The sequence below is a fragment of the Akebia trifoliata genome, chromosome 4 (genome assembly GCF_017979445.1).
Source record: "Akebia trifoliata isolate Shusen 1 chromosome 4, ASM1797944v1, whole genome shotgun sequence".
NCBI lineage: Eukaryota > Viridiplantae > Streptophyta > Magnoliopsida > Ranunculales > Lardizabalaceae > Akebia > Akebia trifoliata.
Genome location: NC_141378.1, coordinates 35,720,143 through 35,738,353, shown reverse-complemented (window position 1 = coordinate 35,738,353; position 18,211 = coordinate 35,720,143). Strand labels below are relative to the sequence as shown.

Below are 18,211 nucleotides of genomic sequence, written 5' to 3'. Positions count from 1 at the left end.
GGAATGGGGAGTCGCCACCTAATTTAAGTCTAAGAACCAAAATAATTCCAAAACGAATCCGGATTGATCCATAAGGTAAGAGAAATGGGTAAGGGGCCGAGTTATGAGCTTTGGAAGGTATTAGGCGCTGAACATGCCCGATCGAGGTGATTGGCCTCTATTACGATCCAAGAAAATCCTAAGATCAAATGAGGAAAACTATAGTCAACGCTAAGGTCCAATCATCATAATTATTTTATGCACTAGTTAGTTAATTGTAGCATTATCATCCCCATTTCATGCCAAACTGGCCAATCTATGACTTAACTTTTTTAAAAAGTCCAAAACCAAATTTGATGCCCTGAGGCTCACGTGACAAATTTTTATAAAAATGAATTCCAACTAAAATGCCACATGCATGAATGATTTCCAGATTGGTTGAAAATTTTATATGTATAAATTTTTTTTTTTTTTTCAAATCGTTAAAAATTCATATGCATAAATAATTTTCAAATTGAAAATATTAATAACATGCATAGATGATTTCCAAGTTAATTATTTGACACATGCATGAATAATTACTTAATTGATAAAAAAATGTCATCACATGCTCAATTAATTTTCAAATCGGTCAATATCATCAAATACATAGTTAATTTTCGAAATGGTAAATGTACTGCATGTATAAATAATTTTCCAAATTGGTTAAATATTTAACACATATACACATATAATTTTCAAATTGGTAAAACAATATCACATTCATAACAGATTTCCAAATTGACAAAGTGATACCACATGTATACTTGATTCTCAAACTGAAAAATTCATAATATGCATGTTCCGTTCCAAATCGGTAAAAAAAAAAAAAAAAAAAAAAAAAAAATCATATATCAATACTTTTCAAATCGACTGAGGATTAACATATGCATTCATAATTTCCAAATTGATAAAATTTTCATCATATCCATCAATCAATGTCTAAATTTGTAAGTATCACATGCATAAATCAATTTTTAAATTGGAAAAAACATCACATATATGAAGGATTATCAAAATCGATCAAATCATTATTTACACAATAGATTACCAACTTCGTCATGATTCCATCATGAGCATGAAAGATTAAATTAATTTAGGCAACATCGCATGTATGAATAATCATCAAATCAGTTAAAAAATCCTAATATGCACAAAATACCAAATTGGTTAAATATGAAACATGTTATGCAAGTTCAAGAAAATAGATTGTCTCCTATGACTAGGTGAGCTTGCCAACGAAGAGACAATAAACATGGAGAAGTTACCTTAATTGCATAAGCAACTTGGTTGCTATATTCGAATCCTTTAGAGATTTAGAGTCGAATGCTTCGTAAGTCTCAGAGAGATGAAAAATCCGATAGTAGAGATTGAGGGGAACTGTGAGAGGATGAGGTCGAATGGAGCCATAACAGAGAATAAAAAATCTGAGAGCAAGAGGATTGTGGTTGCTATGGTTATTATAATGGTTGGTCCGAGAATGATATTGAGTAGGAAAAGAGATAGAAGGGAGGGTGTGAAGCCAAAGTAGAATGTGAGACCAAGATACACTACAACAAAATTGGACATTAGGAATGGTATATAATTGTTCCTAAGACAGTTTGAAATGGCTGACGGATCGTCTCTAATCGAGGTGTCATTGATGAAATTAAACGGCTGCAAGCTGTTCTAAATCTCAGGATTTGGAACGGTTAAAAATCCTTTCAAAAATCAGCATTTGGAACGGGTTAAAACCATTCCAAATCTGAAAGTACTAAAAAAAAACCCCTTCGACATAGCTTTTAAATCCGATGTCTATAAGACTGATGTCCTAAGTCCGAGACTTTAGACATCGATTACAAATCGATATCTAAAGTGGTCATAAACCGATATATAAACTATAAAAAAAATTAATTTTTAATTTTTAATTTTTTTTTTCTACGCACTTATTACCCATGGTCAAAATAGACCCAAATAGAAAATATTGAGGTTCTCTATTACATTCATTTATATAGAAAAAGAGTTACAATGAGTCATAATTTACAAAATTACCAAGTAATTCACCATCAAAATTACAAAATGTTGCATAATACTACAAGCAAACCGCAATTATCCCTCATTTGGAAATCCACTACCACTAGGGCTGCCATTCCCAGCATTCCTATGTACAAAATCATCAAGAAAATTTAATATCATGAATGGGTCGATCACTCTTCTCTCGATACCTTTCCCATCAATGGGCCAACCATCATCCTAAAACAAGGAAACCTTCTCCAATGAAGATGGAAGAACAAGACTATCATTAAGTGAGGGAATTATCAACTTTTGCATCAAAACAATCCAGAATAGAAGACATTGAGAAAGACAGATATATACACTGTAGTGGAAAAAATAGCCATCTCCATTAGTAGTATTAACTCTAAAATGATTGGTTAGCAATAAAATTGCTTGTCCCTTACGCCCATAACCAGATCTACTCATTGGGAAACGTTTGGACTTGAAAATCATACTATGAGAAAAAAGAATTGCCAATAGACAACATTGCACTGAAATTTAAAGAGTAGACGCTAGTGACCTTGGAGTAGAAGTCATAATAATAGAGATAAGTACATGAAACTTGTGATCCTCATAGTGATTCCATAATGTTTATAATGATGGGATTACCAGTCGACCAACATGAGCATCTAGAGCATTTAAAGGGTCATCAAAAATATATACGTCCGAATTGGAATATACAACCCTAGCCATGGAAACTATTTGCTTTTGTCCACCACTAATATTAACTTCCCATTCATCAATCTCTGTGAGATCACCACCCTGATATAGTACATGTGTGAGTCATATTGATATGTAGGCCACAAAACGATAAGAGTAAAACTATAAATACTTACAGGAAGTAAGTCAAGGTCATGCTGCAATGCAGTCACTTCTGTTGCTTTCTCATATCGTGCTGTTTCGAAAACAGATCCAAATAATATGTTCTAAGGTACCTAAATGGGTATGATTTGGATCCAAGACCTGTAATGGTTAGCAATTTTATAAAGTAGAATACAAATAACATGCAAAGTCATTCCATTGAAGTGGTCGAAATGATTCCAACACCAAGGATCCTACCACCTACAGTGGCAGAAACATTGTGATATGAGCAACCAAAATGTTTATTGCTTATATGGTCATGCTTCCTACACCAAATATTTTGGAGTCATCCTGCTTGTACTGGTAAGTAATTGAAGTGGTTAAACTGGTTCCAACACCATAGATCCCACAATCCATATTGTCGAAACCATAGTGATATAAGCAACCATAATATTTATTTCTTACGTGAGCATGGTTGCAACATCAAGGATTGTGAGATCTACAGTGTTGGAAGGCTGGAACCTACAAGATGAATTAAATATGAGAGCTATCTAGCTACCATATCCACCTTCAAATAACCCCACAAGAGAAAAACCATAAAAATATTGTGACTCACAATTTCATTGAAAATCCATGAAATTTGTAGAACATAAGCAATAGTTCCCCGAATAACGACACTTGCATCTACTGTTGGAGGCAATTCGCCAAGCATTGCTGAAGCTAATGATGTCTTTCCTTCTCCAGTACTACCAACAATTGCCATGAGACTACCAATCAGTATATCCAAATTGATGCTTGAAAATGTGGGCTTCTCTGCCTGAAACAGGTCATCATTTTTTAAGTGTTTCTAGTCTTGAAAACAAAACACAAATGAGAAGATACAGGCTTTGAGGCATCAAGTATAAGAGAGTCGAGCAATTGACCTCAATGTTTGAGTGAAGCTTTTCTAAATTAACAAGGTTTAAAATCAAAGAGGATGACAATTTGTATCATCTAAATCAAAGTCGATTCATAATTGATGATTATATTAGGTATGCCAACACATCTAGAAGCCTGATCATTTCCTAAACTTTGAACTAGGCAGCTCTAGCTGAATGGTAGATTGGGAGAGCGATAGGAAGAGTAAAGTGAGGAACCTTGAGGCAAAGAGGAGGAAAGACTAAGAACCCACTCAACTAGTAGGCGATGGTCCAAACTATGCTCTGGCGGACCTAATGAAAGGTTCCCTGCAAAAAGAAAGATAATAACAAAAAAAAAACATAAGTAAGAGAGAAGAAATTAATAGTATAAAGGAAAAAAGAAAAAGCTACCTTTCGAGCCAAGAGACCTTGGGACAGGATTAACTCCCAAAGATTTTTCATCAAATTGTTGCCTGGCATGATGAACGGATCGCAAAACCAATGCTTATCGAAGGTATGGTGACTAGTAATTAAGGTATCATTCCTAGCAGATAAGTAATAGCTTAGTCGTCACGAAGGAGAAGACATGAGGCGGTAGATAAACAATAGTTCATTAATTCTCAAGTCAAAGTCATAAATATTATTAAGAGCAGACATGTTATGCACAATCTTGAGAAAATTTCTATTCAAACCCTGAGAGGGTAAGGTCAAAGAGGACAAAAGATTCGCTAACGAGGTTAGGGAGAGGGAATCTTAGCTCGACATATAGTTGCCCTGAGCACTCTTCACGCCCAATAAAGAGACCATCAATGTTCTCTACCCTTCTAAGGTAAACATCAGATAGAAAGTAAAAGTGTTTGTGCATTTTCTCTAAAGAAGAGGGTGAGTTAGGAGAAGGCATAATTGGGGGCAAATAGTGAATAATAGATAAATACAAAGGAGAATAAATAAAATACTAGAAATAAGAAAGAATAAGAGATGGAAAAGATCAAAACAAATCAAAGTGTATGTCGAGGATGAAGAACCTGAAACCCCTCCATCCAAGAATGCTCCACACAAAATCCTAGAGCTCCCCACCACAAAAGAATGAGTAAGAATGATTCGAAGTCTAGCCTTTTTATAAGTAAAAGATTACTAAAAATCATCTTACTAATTCAAAGAGGAAGTATCCTAGCATATATTCTTCGCTAATACAAATTTAGAAGATCCTTAGAATCCTAGATCTCATAAAAGATCTAGAATGCTAAGAGAGGGGCATTGTAGGAACCCAAAAATTATTTTCCTTGGGATTTATAAAGTTACTAGATCAAGGTATTGGGATGCGGTTCAACCTGATTCAACCAAAAGCAATGCAAGTTAGATCAAACATTTAATGGGTAAGCCACTAGATCCCACCCTTAGTCCAATATGCTCACACTAGGAGATTTGGTTGACCCCTCAATCTAACCTGCTCATACTAGGATGTTTGATATGACTGGCCCCTCAATCCAATGTGGTTACATCAGGAGGTTCGACCACCTTGGCCGAACCCTCAATCCAACCTGTTCACATTAGGAGATTCAACTAGCTTTGTCGACCCCTCAATCCAATGTGTTCATTCTAGGTGGTTTAACCCCTCAATCCAACGTGTTCACCCTAAGCGGTTCGGTCTCCTTGGTCGACCCCTCAAGTAAATGAGTGCCTTCATTACATGGTTCGACCAATGAGTCCCTTCATTATATGATTTGGTCAATGAGCCATTTTACTAATATTCCCCTTTACACTACATGGTTCATCAAACCAAGCTAAGGAGAAACCTACCCGATAACTTGAGAGACAACCTTATGCCAAGCTACCCTAGTAGTACAAATTATACATGGTGCCAAAAAAAACCACGACTACATAATTTGACTGAGTCAACTTGAGAATTGAGTAGTCACTGAGTCAAGACAGTTACATATTTAAGGCTACTCCTCATGTAAGTTACAAGAATCCTGAGAGTCAATTTTCATTGTTATCAATGCATCACGGGCATTAACTTACACAAATGCCAGAAAACATGGGAAAGAGAGGTTACTGTTGAGTATACTACCTTCTTCAATGAGTCCAACCTATAAATAGGGAGACTTTAACAACTCAAGCAATATGGAACAAGCCACACAAAACTTTTTAACACTGTTCATTTTTTTTGCTTTGCAATTTAACTAAGATCTAACTTTATCGTCGAAGGCTCCTTGGTCGACATCCCACCAGTATCTTTTTAGGTTAAAGCGATATAAGACTGTGATCGAAGACTTGGAAGTTTTATTAGAGAAGACAATCGAAACTCAGAAGCTTTATCGGAGAAGACGACCAAAGTTCATTTATTGTATTTCATATCTCGAAGAGCAGTTAATCATTTACTATAACACATATCTCAAGGAAGAATTGATTATCTATTGTTACTTGAATCTCAAGGAATGGGAGATCCAAAAAATTCCTACGACTTTTTTCTCCTTGATCTACTCTTTATGGATTAGTATAGCCTTTAGTGATGGAACGTGGATTCCTAATAACATGTTGTTTTCTCCACTGATTTGCAGAGAAAAATCTATTATGCCTTTTATTTGAGAACTCCCCGATTTTCTAGAGGAAAATCAATCATTTGATAAGATAGGATGATCAATTATTTTATAGATAGGAGTACTAGAGGGCATTGATCTTTAAGGTAAGTATCCAACCCATTAAAGGATCCTTATCCTTTCTAAATAGAGGGTTTCCCACTCTAACTATTACTAGAATTTCTCACTATCGACTTAACTTCCTCATCAAGAAAAATCAAAAGATAATCTTTCTTTTAAAATCGTGGGTAATTTATAAGCTTAACGGGCCACCAACGGACTATAGGTCCAACAGAATTAATCTCCCTCCTTTTCTCCCTCTATTTTTTTCTCTATAATAATTTCACATTGCTTCCGTAACTTTTTTTTACAAAAATGATGACTACTAGGGACTACAATCAATATTTCACTAAGAAAGTCAAGCAAAATACAATATAAACCAATTTCATTGACCCTAGAAATCCCTTTAATAAACTTACTACCTCTAGACTATATATCTAATTATTAAAGCCCTTCATAACATTGCAGAAATGAGGGTAGCAACTCGTGTGCATTGGGCCGAGTTGGGGTTCAACTGGAGCCCAACCCAAACTTGATGACAAACACCAACTCGAGCTCATGACCAACCCGACCTCAGACATGAAATACACAACCCGAAAACGCACCCCTAGCCGGGTTGTTTGATTTAATTCATTTCCCCATTTATGCTGAACAATTTAGTAATAGTAAGGGTTTATATAAAGATAAGTGGTATGTAACATAACTTAAAAGTTACCAAATAAAAAATAAAAAAAATTATAAAAATATGTTTCAGAATTTGCATATACAAAATATAAGTAAATTTAAATAAGAAGAAAATGATGATTAACTAAAGTAGCCATTTTTATTTACTATTAATTGCAATTTTCAATGAAATAAAATTTTAAAATTGTAATATAATCATTGTATGGAAATATTAAATTACATAAACAAAAGAAAACATAGTCAAATATGAATTATGAAGGCGAAAGAGCCAAGATATAAGAAATATTTTTGACCCATAACCATATTAAGTTCAGGTTTAGGCAAACCGAGTTGCTTGATTCCTATGCCTGAACCCTACATGATTTGAGTCAGGCATTTTTTATTCGTTGCCCGAACTTGAGACCGAACCTAAGCTAACTACGCCCAAACCTGACCAAAGGTCGAGTATAAACCAATGGGTTTGGGCTTGGCAAGCCTAAAAGTTGTAGCCCTAGCAGAAATCCCATTTTGAATGGAAATTAGATTTTGGACAGTTAGTCCAAAAAAGTTCATGACATGTGGAGTGAAGAGTAGACATGGAGTTGAGTGCTTGAATTATAAGCGTTAAAGGAAAATTGTTTCCTCAAAATTAAAAAGCGTGCCGGTTTGATAATTTTCAATTTTCAGTGCATGTTTTGGTATATTGCTACTTCATTTACCTTAAAACCATGTTCCTCACCATTGCAAACCATGATAACAATCACCAAAGAAATAAATAGAAAAACGCAAGCAAGAATAAACAATTTACCTGGTTTCCTTTTATAACTATGGAAAAAATGGGATTACAATTCCTTTTACTAATGCCACACCAGTTCCCATGAAAATCACTAAAGAATTGCTCACAGTTGGTGTGGCAATAGTAACTTTCTTCCTTTTATAACTAAGAAAATTGAGCCACACTCATTCAATTAAATCGGGTTTTAAAATAAGTATATATATATATATGGGGACGGTTCAGCAGCCCTAAAGTTTGCCAAGTTTGGTGTCAAACATTTTTCAAAATATGGGTTAGAAGCTTTGGAATGAGTTGATTTTTTGTGAGAATGATCTATATGATGAGGAGATCATCATCACCAAAAATCAGCCTATTCCAAAACTTCTAACCCCATCAAAAGTGATTTACAAAAAATGTTTGGCACCAAACTTGGCAAACTTTAGGGCTGCCAAACCGCTCCTATATATATATATATATAGGTCAAATGACATAAGCACCCTTAAGAAAAGCATTAGGGCAATTGACCCTTGCACCTTATAGCTTAGCAGGCTTGGCATCCATGTCGTACACCACCAAAAATTAATTGTGTCAATTGTTCTTTGTTGCTCTGACTAAACCATAGATTAGTAGATTTGTTTTATACCACTAATCTTTGGAAATGTTGAAAAGCATTTCACCAGTTTTTTAAACCTAACACTTCATCCAAAAGGCTTTCTAGTTAGATACTTCCATTATATGACCTATAGATAGTATGGATCAGATAGTATGAATTCCAATACAATGAAAATCTTAGCACAATATAATATGATAAATAAAAGACTTCTTATAGATTTAAAAAGTAACAAAATCCATATTAATGTGGTTAACAAGTAACAAAATCAAGGATTTAAAAGATGTTGGAAGCTATGTGATTGAAGTCGTTATATGTTTCTATTGATTCGATTATCGCATGTTAAAATACCTCAGAGTCTGCAATTTAAAATATGATGAAATCACATTAATGTTTGAAACTAGCATCCTTTAACTTGCTCTGTATTAATGTTATGTTCCAATAAAGATTTAATGTTAACAAAGAGGTTGCTAAGCAATTAAATCAATTAAAAATGTCATGTGTCCATTAAAAAGGGGAGAATGCAGGAGATCACGGGTTAAACAGTTGAGTGTTTTGGATTTTACTCTTTTAGCATATACATGGTTAACTAGGGCTGGCAATGGGTCGGATAAAGCATATATATGTTAAAACATATGTAAAAACAATATAATAATAAAACAAATTCAAAAAATGGGTTAGAGGTTTTGGATTGAGCTGATTTTTTGTGATGATGATCTCTTTGATGAGAAGATCATCGTAAAAAAAAAAAAAAATCAGTCCAATCTGAAACTTCTAACCCCATCAAAAGTGATTTAGAATGTGGACCATCAATTTTTTACCAATAATTTGTAAACCACTTTTGACAGACTTAAAAGTTTCAGATTGAGTTGATTTTTTGTGGGGATGATCTTCTCATCATAGAGAACATCCTCACAAAAATTCAGCTCAATTCAAAACCTCTAACTCCTATTTTGAATAACCATTGTTTTTACATATGTCCCTTGATCCACCCCCATATATGTATCCTTATCTAACTCTATATCTGGATTTCTGTATCCCACTTATTATCCACTTTTGCTAAGGATATTCATATACGATTATTTATCCAATTTTTTTAAAGGATATCGGTATCCGACTTGTACCCAAATTTCAAATGGATATGTGAGTACAATATATACCTCATTGTATGTGACGGGAAAAACCTTAATTTTGGATTATATATATAGCTGTAAGCATATTATTCTTGATTTGGAATACTTGAACCCAAACAACAACAAATGAGGTACAAGATCCAAAATGTTTCAAGGTCTAAGATCGACCCGAACAGCTAAAGAAACATAATCTATGGCTTAAGGGGCTAATGCAGAAACAATGGGACTTCTTACAACATGCTTCCCATTAATCTCATACCAGCTCAGATACCCATAATTCCCAATGTAATCACTCTCTGCCCTAAAACCTCCCAAATCAATCTCAACTCCTACTGTGAACTCAGCTTTGCTATATTGACCTCTGAAGGATATTGTGTCAGGCTCCACAGTAATTTTCATACCTGTTGGAGCCCACACCACCGCACGATAAAGCGATTGAGAATCATCAACGTTAGTCAACACCCTCTTAAACGTGTAGCTTGTCGTGTTGGTATTGTTTAGAATGACGATGAATGATGGATAATTAAGGTCGAGATTACTCTGTTCACAACCGTAATTCCAAGTCCTAGTAATAATCCGAATTTGATCATTTGTGTAGTTTAGCCCACATAAGAAATTGATGTAGTCTTCAGCCTCGATATCATAAACAAGACCAGGGTCTAAGGCTTTGTTGGGGTTTATATGACCTGCCCCGAAATCAAGTGGGGTCCCCGATGTTCCGGTGGTCATATCAATGATCCCACTGTTTGTATTATCGAGAATATCTGCTGTGGTCATCATTGCAGATCGGATGGCAGCGGCGCTCCAATCACGATGAGCTGATTTCAGCAATGCTGCCACACCAACTGCGTGGGGTGAGGCCATGGATGTACCAGACGCTAGAGTGTAATCTGTAAGCAAGTAATCGTTCCCAATTGGTGCACGTCCCCTATTAGGCACCCAAGCTGCCAATATATCAACACCGGGGGCTAATATATCGGGTTTTAAGATCCATGGGGATCTACGGTCAGGCCCACGCGATGAGAAGTAGGCCACCTGAGGAGCTGGTTTAGTACCCAATACTGTAATCCTAAACTTGATGTCCACAGTAGGCGGTTGGGTCGCCTTGCTTAGATATTCCTCAACCACCTTTCCATCGTTTAGGCTTATAGCCACGAATGGCATAAAGAAATCATCGGGGTGCATGAATTGCGCTGAATCCGTAGCGAAGATTGCTCCTGCAGCACCTGTTCTATTTACTTCATATATTTGTGCATAAATATTCGATTCATCATTGAATTTGCAGAAAACTATCTTATCGAAGACATCTTTTGGGTCGAGAGCTCCACAATTCTCCTTGCTTATATTGCCAAGTCCATAATATAAGGGAACACCTGATACAAACAAGTCCTCAGGATAAATTGATCTTCCTTTGATTGTTACATCACCTTCACCAAGCGTCACATGAGCAATATAGTCTCTATCGATAGTCCCTGCACCCACTGTTGTGATCCATGGAGCACCATTAAGGATAGTGTAGGCATGAGGGCCGCTGTTCCCGGCAGAACAAGAGACAAAGATGCCTTTCTTCATGGCTGCAAATGCTCCCAATGCAATTGGGTTGTTGTAAAATGGTGTCTCAATGAAACCCAAAGACAATGACATAAGATCAACCCCATCTTCTATGGCTTGGTCCATGCCAGCCAATGTGTCACTTGCAGGAGAGTCGTAAGTCTCATTCAAGAACAAAACTTTGTACATGGCAAGCCGGGCAAGTGGGGCAACTCCAACTGCCGTACCCTTTGCATACCCAAAGTAGTCGGCATTTGGGACACGAGATCCTGCAGCAGTTGAGGATGTGTGGGTGCCATGTCCATAGAAGTCCCTAGGAGAATCATAATCATCGGTGGTCGATATGTTTAGGCCACGTTGCTTCATGCCTTTACTAAAAGACCGAGCACCAATCAGTTTCCGATTACAATATGAAGAATTGAACTCTGTTCCTGTCTCACATGTGCCGCGCCATCGTTGGGGTACTGGTGGCATGCCACGATCATTGAAACTCTCACTTTCGGGCCAGATTCCAGTGTCGATAATACCAATGATCATATCATCCCCAAATCCTCCCTTAGGCCACAATCCAACATGTTTTTTAAGGCCTAGAAAATTTGGGGTGTGGGTGGTATGGAGTTGGCCAAATGTCTCTGGATATGTGGCGACATGGCCTGGCATTTGCTCCAGTTGAGCGAGCTGTGATTGGGACAACACGGCACTGAACCCATCTATGACATGATTATAAGTATAGAGATGGGTTGGGGCAATGACATCGGGTGCTGATAGCGAGGAGAGTGTTGACGTGTACCAGTTATGGTGCGTCGAGAAGGGGGCCGGCATGGCTGATTTGTCCATGTGGATGATGTATGTTCCACGTGGGTCCATGGTGGAAGATGATGTGGCAATGTGAGAGAAAAGGAAGAGAGAGAAGAGAAGGTTGAAAGTGATGATGTGGTCCATGGTTAGGGACATATGGAACATTGGTTGCATGTGTTATGATCAGTTCAACAACATACCTATTTATATGAAGTCGTCCAATCTAATGGGGTTAAAGAAACCGATTGAAATGACCTGTATAGACTAAACTAAGTTTATAATTATTGTTTTAATATCTATGGCTTAAGCTAAGTTTCTTTGTTGTTGCATGGTTTGTCTAATACAAATTAAATGATTTGGCGAAAAAACCAAACAAAGTTTAATTAATCCGTCGTAGAAAACAATATTTTGCTAGGAAATGGGCAAAATTTTTACACCTGGCTGCCATCAACCTGTCATCACGCTCCTTATCTTGAGATTGGTAGCGTAGGCTTAAAAGAAAGATACATATTTTCAAATAAGTATTGATTGATGTTATTGTAAATACCTATATATTACAAGTGTTAACAGAACTATCATATAGTACTGGCAAATTGTTATTTTAAGTGTTGACAAATCTTTCCTATATGTGAAATATCTGTCAACACTTGGAACACTTTCGATATTTACGATGATGTAATAATTATATGAGAAAGTTCTCTATAATTAAAATATAAAACACTACTACACAAACGAATTTTGTTTCTCTGTCTTGCACGCACACACACACATATATATATACACTGTATCATCGCCATAGTGCATCTATGATATTTCTTCACATTTAGGTTTAACATCAATTAGATAGGGATGGGAACAGTTGATCATATAAAATAAAAAAACATGCAATCCCAACCATCATATTGGGAACAGTTGAGTTGTTTTCCGTATTGGTCCATGGATTCCAACCTTTAGGTATATTAGGTTCATTTGAGGTGATTGCCTTTCCATATATTTTGGTTCTATATCATAAATCCATTTGACTAATATATTAACATCCAGAATTTCAATGAGTTTTTATCCCCTAGGTATGGGTGGCGTTTGGGAGACAAAGTTAGGGAGCGAACACGTTTGTCCTAAGTGGCTTAAAAGTTTTGGATTGAGCTGGTTTTTTGTGAGGATGATCCCTATGGTGAGGAGATCATCCTCACCAAAAATCAGTCGAAATTGAAATTTCTAAGTCCAACAAAAGTGATTTACAAATTTTCGGGAAAGTGATTTACTAAGGGGATGCAGGAACAGATCTTTTGTAGTACTTTGTTCAGGTAGTTCCCTGTAGTGCAATTAGACGGTTGAGACAGCACCACTTGGCAGTACATTTTCAAAGCCGTATATAAGACTTTGAAGAAAAAATTTAACAATTTTTTTAAGAAAATCTGATCCCAAGTCATGATCATTTTATAACTGATGTGGTCGTTGCTTTTTTACATGGTCTCTCCACTATGTATTACTGAGGATCCGCTCCGAGGGGATGTATTCTAACTCGTAACGATGGAAAAAACCCCATTTTGAAAAGAAGTAGGATTATGTAATAGGATAATGCTGGAGTAACACTGAAATGTACATCATGGGGGACATTTGTGACGTGGATGTGTGTTAGAACCATAAAGGTTTTTCATCGAGATCGTAATATCCCCTCACAATGTACATTTCACTGTTAGTCCAGCACAACCCTTTCATTTATGTTAAAACCATGATTCCCGTTAATTGTGCCAATTAAGGTGAAATGGATCGGGTCAGACCTGAAATCTGAATCATTCCCATCTTATAATCATGGATCCAAATCAAGGATTTGGATTTTGGTAATGACCTAATCCCATAAGGACGTCATGTCATATTTTATTGGATTGGTTATAGATCAACCATATCTTCCAATCCCATAGGAATGCACGGTCTGATAATGTGTTTTAAAAATATAAAAAATGCATGTTTATATTTTATATTATTTGGTGGGTGACAACTTGTTACATACCAATCCAGTCAGAACCTGATCAATCCATTTATAGCCCTTGTGTCAATTGTTCTTTCTTAGCGTGAGTAAACCCTACATTAATTAAGTAGAATTGGTTTTATAACCTGCTCCAACCATGGTTACAATCTTGTTCATGGACGAGATCGAGTTGTCTTAGACAAGATAAATTTGGTTTACAATTATTTATTAATGTAAATAATCATGATTTATTTGTTGATGAGGGGTTGTCCAGACCCCGTAGGCCTGGCTAGAAGGATGAGAAAACTGACCTCTTAGAGGACCTATTTATACTCGATAAGCAGGATAATTCCCTGTGGATGGCAAATGAGGGGGCTTGAATTCAAGACTTCCCCCTTTTTGAATGGATGCCCTAACCACATTATGATTTTTATTTTTTATTTTTTTTAAATAATGATAGTAGGTAGAGTGAAAGATGCTTAGTCACGAGATCATACTTTTATTTATGTAAAATTATAAAATGCTAGAAGTCTCTTCTCTTCTCAAAGTCTTATTGTACATAATATATAAAAATACAAAATCCTTGTTAATTCAGCTGATATTGAATCAAAATATTATCTGAATCATCGTGCTTGTCAAATGAGACGGATTCCTTTTCTGATAAGATTCCTTTTCCCTATCTACCTTGCTCGGTTTGTTTGAGTTATCGTTCCTCCATATATTACGGTGATAATGTTCCCTCTCTGGTTATGTTGCCCTGATCCTCTTGGGGTGGAGGAAGAAAGTGTTGTCACTATTGGTTGGCATGTGTCTACCTTGGACAAGCAATGAACTCCTATAGATATCCTCAATCTTTGACATCTTAGATCTAGTCTTCAGAGACTTGCAATCTTCAGTCTGGTGTCCATGATCTTTGTGGAAAACACACCTCTTTGTAACATCCCTCTTAAAAGGATCTGAAAACATTGGCCTTAGCGGTCTAATGAAGGGTTCGTTCTGAATTCGTAGGAAGATGCGGTCCAATGAGTCAGTGACTAGGGTGTAGTTTCGAGCGCCTTCTAATCTCAATTTCTTCTACTCATTATGTTATTCTTTTACTTCTAACTTGATCGACCTTTTCTGTCCTTGCTGGGACATTTTCTTTGCATACTTTTCTGCCTTTAATAAGAGATCATCCATCTTCTCTGGGTTGCTTTTCACTAGAGAATCGTATAATTTAAGATTGTTGGGGAGTCCTTTTCGATAAATGATGATTGTCATACGATCATCAAAGTTATTCATTTGAAGAAACTCCATCTTGAATCAGTGAGTATATTCCATTGTGATCTCTTAGATTTTCTTCTTGGGGTTAAATAGAGAATGTATCCCCTTCTACTTCCATCAGCTTCCCATGAACTATGCCACGAACCTCATGCAAAGGCCAGAGAAACTGTTGATCGACCTTGGAGCAAGTCTGAGGAAACATATAAAAGTTTCTTCAAGCAAGCTAATGGGAAATACTCAACATAAGAAATCATCTTTCCCTTCTTCGAGTATGATTACCTGCTTGGAATGGTAGAGATGATCCATTAGATCAGTAGACCCATTGTAAAGGTTGAACTTGATAATAGAATATTTTTTTGGTAGCTCATTGGCCATGATTGTTATTGCAGATGGAGATTCTTTCATCGTCATCCTTAACAATATGAACATGACAAGTTACATGTTTAAAAGGGTGTTGATGAATGTTGATGATTCTCGATCGGTTTATCGTGCAGTGGTGTGGGCTCCGACAGGTATGGAAATTACTGTGAAGCCCAAGACAATATCCTTCAATGGTCAATACAGCAAAGCAGAGTTTATAGTAGGAGTTGAGATTGATTTGGGAGGTTTTAGAGCAATTGGGAATTATGGGTATCTTAGCTGGTATGAGGTTAATGGGAAGCGTGTTGTTAGAAGTCCCATTGTTTATGCCTTTGCCCCTTAAGCCACAATTTTTGTGTTTTAGGACTTCAGGTGATGGTGATTGTAGTACATTATTGTTGTTGTTGTTGTTATTAGTTCCTAATAAGGTGTTATATTTAAATATTATTGGTTGTGTAAATGTTTTGTATTTTGTCGCGTTACACTAAGCATAGGGGTTTCTATTTTGGGGAGTTTTACTTGTTTTATAACTCTCAATATTATAAATAAATATATTTAGGGTTGTAAAACTTATGAGAAAATAGTGATTGTTCTTATTTTGTTCCATGGACATAGGTGCATTGTCGAATCACGTAAATCCTTGTATTTTGTGCGTTTGAGTTATCTCTGTTATTTCGTATTTTTCATAGGTAGATGGTTAAGATACTAATGTGTTTGTTGGTGTTTGGATACAAAGGTTTATTAACCTAAGGTCACCCTTATTTTCGTCATGTTTTTTCTCACATTTAACCAACAATTTATCTTTCGTAGAACATCTGGTGGCTTTATCTTCGTTTATCAGTTTAACAATCTCATTTGTTGATTTTGTGTCCCATGCATTCTATAAAAAAGCCAAGGGGTGCTAATTTCAAACGTTAATATGATTTCATGCTCAAGTTTTAAAATCGTGAGACTGATAGATCTTGGAACATGAGATAATTGAATCAATTGGAAAAAAATGGCAAATTTAAATCACACAAATGAAAATGGAAAATTAATACTAATGTCTTAATTAAATCATTGGTCCTTTCACCTTTCCAATTGTCGATGAATGACATACACGAATCACGGTTGATCAAAGCTTTGTCAATAGTTTCACATTCTCTTGTTTACTTCTCTCTTCTCCCTCAAATGAGAAAAACAAAAGTTATATTCCAAGGATATTTATTAGTACATCAAAGAAAAATGCAAATAAGAAAGTATTTTTAGGAACAATATCATCTAGGCCATATAATAGAAAATTTAAGTTTTGAACTTCTACAATGTTTATAGCCTATTTAGCTTCACAATAATAATGTATTTTGCGTCCCTCTTAATGAGTCTAAATCCTATACTATTAGAGCCATGATTTTAAAATTCACTTGAGATTGAAGTTATCTGTCCTACCTACACAGGCAAATCTATTTCTCCCCATGGTTGACTTTAGGTTTAATTGTAATTTCTCATATTGGTTGTAGGTTTGATTTTGTACCCTAACTTGACTTTAGTCTTCTCTCGTCTATCGTAAGACAGTTTTGGATCATAGTAGAGACTGATCGTTTTGATTAGGGAGGTTTGATGTCTAACACATTCTAAAATTTGTAATCTGACTCCTTACTTATTATCTTTGTCGTAGACCGATCTGAATTTCATTTAGAGTTTTTTATGATTTTTAGACCTAAACTAGGTGATGACTCCAAAATATTGAGATCCACATTTACCAACAGATTTTCTAGAGGACATTTTTAGTATTGACTCTGATAAAATAAAAACAAAGTATAGTATGTGTTTGTGTAATGTTTTGAATATTGATCGGATCTAAGAGTGTAAACTTTCATCGATTAAAGGTGTCAGGTCTCGAAATATCGAAATTTTCAGTGACAAAAGATGATAAAACGCTGATAAAGACTTGATAAAACTTGAGAAATTTTTTGTAAGGAGTGCATGTGTATAGTGAATGCATGTAATGATAAAAGGGTAATAGAGTCTTAGTTTTTTTGAATACTAGATTGTGAAGCCTCGGTATCTTTGGGTTGCAATTTGATGAAGTCTTGAGATGAAAGTATTTGTGCTTTGATTAATTGGAGCCATGGTATTGTTGGTCTCAAAAAGATTGAAAGAATCATAATATCTTTAGATGATGAATGATTGGGAGTTACTCCATTTCTAGACTTAGGATTGAAGCCACGATATTTTCTGTCTTAAGATATTTGGAATCACAGTATTGTCGGACTCAAGGTCGAAGCCTAGGTATTTTCTGGATCAAGATGTTGGGAGGCACAGTATTGTTGAATTCAAGGTCGAAGTCACAATATATTTGGGCTTGAAAAATTGTTTGAGTAACGGTATTTTCGAGCTTAGGATATTGGGAGCCACGATATTGTTGGACTCAAGGTGTTGGGTCTTGTTATTGACTTATCATGCATCTAGATTCATAACTAGCATTGAGCTCTATCAGATTTTTAGAATTTTGAGTAAGAATCTTTTTTATCATCTGAATAGGAGTAAAATATTGGAATTATGGTGACTATTAAAAAATGCCTCTAGTTTAAGATTGACTTCTAATCGAAACTTGACTATGAAGTTAATGAACTAAATTGTACTTGAAATGTATGGATAAGACATGATGAACTCTAACAAATGACAGAAAGAAAAATTGACATTCCATTAAATTTTTAGG

The 18,211-nt window shown here is 35.7% G+C and overlaps 1 long non-coding RNA gene and 1 pseudogene across 9 annotated transcripts; both read right to left on the bottom strand.

Moving 5' to 3' along the window:
• Positions 1–1,956: 1,956 nt before the first annotated feature.
• Positions 1,957–4,914, bottom strand: LOC147404809 (uncharacterized). 9 transcript variants are annotated; one of them, XR_015177956.1, is made up of 5 exons: positions 4,164–4,378; positions 3,990–4,079; positions 3,470–3,670; positions 2,889–2,987; positions 1,958–2,814 (listed from the first exon to the last, which is right to left on the bottom strand). It is a non-coding gene; the product is annotated as an uncharacterized LOC147404809 (long non-coding RNA). The 9 variants fall into 9 exon arrangements; XR_015177953.1 differs by having other exon boundaries at positions 1,959–2,814; positions 2,889–3,015; XR_015177951.1 differs by adding an exon at positions 4,778–4,914 and having other exon boundaries at positions 1,957–3,670; positions 4,164–4,296.
• Positions 4,915–9,770: 4,856 nt separating this feature from the next.
• LOC147404808 (subtilisin-like protease SBT3 pseudogene) lies at positions 9,771–11,990 on the bottom strand (annotated as a pseudogene).
• Positions 11,991–18,211: the final 6,221 nt, after the last annotated feature.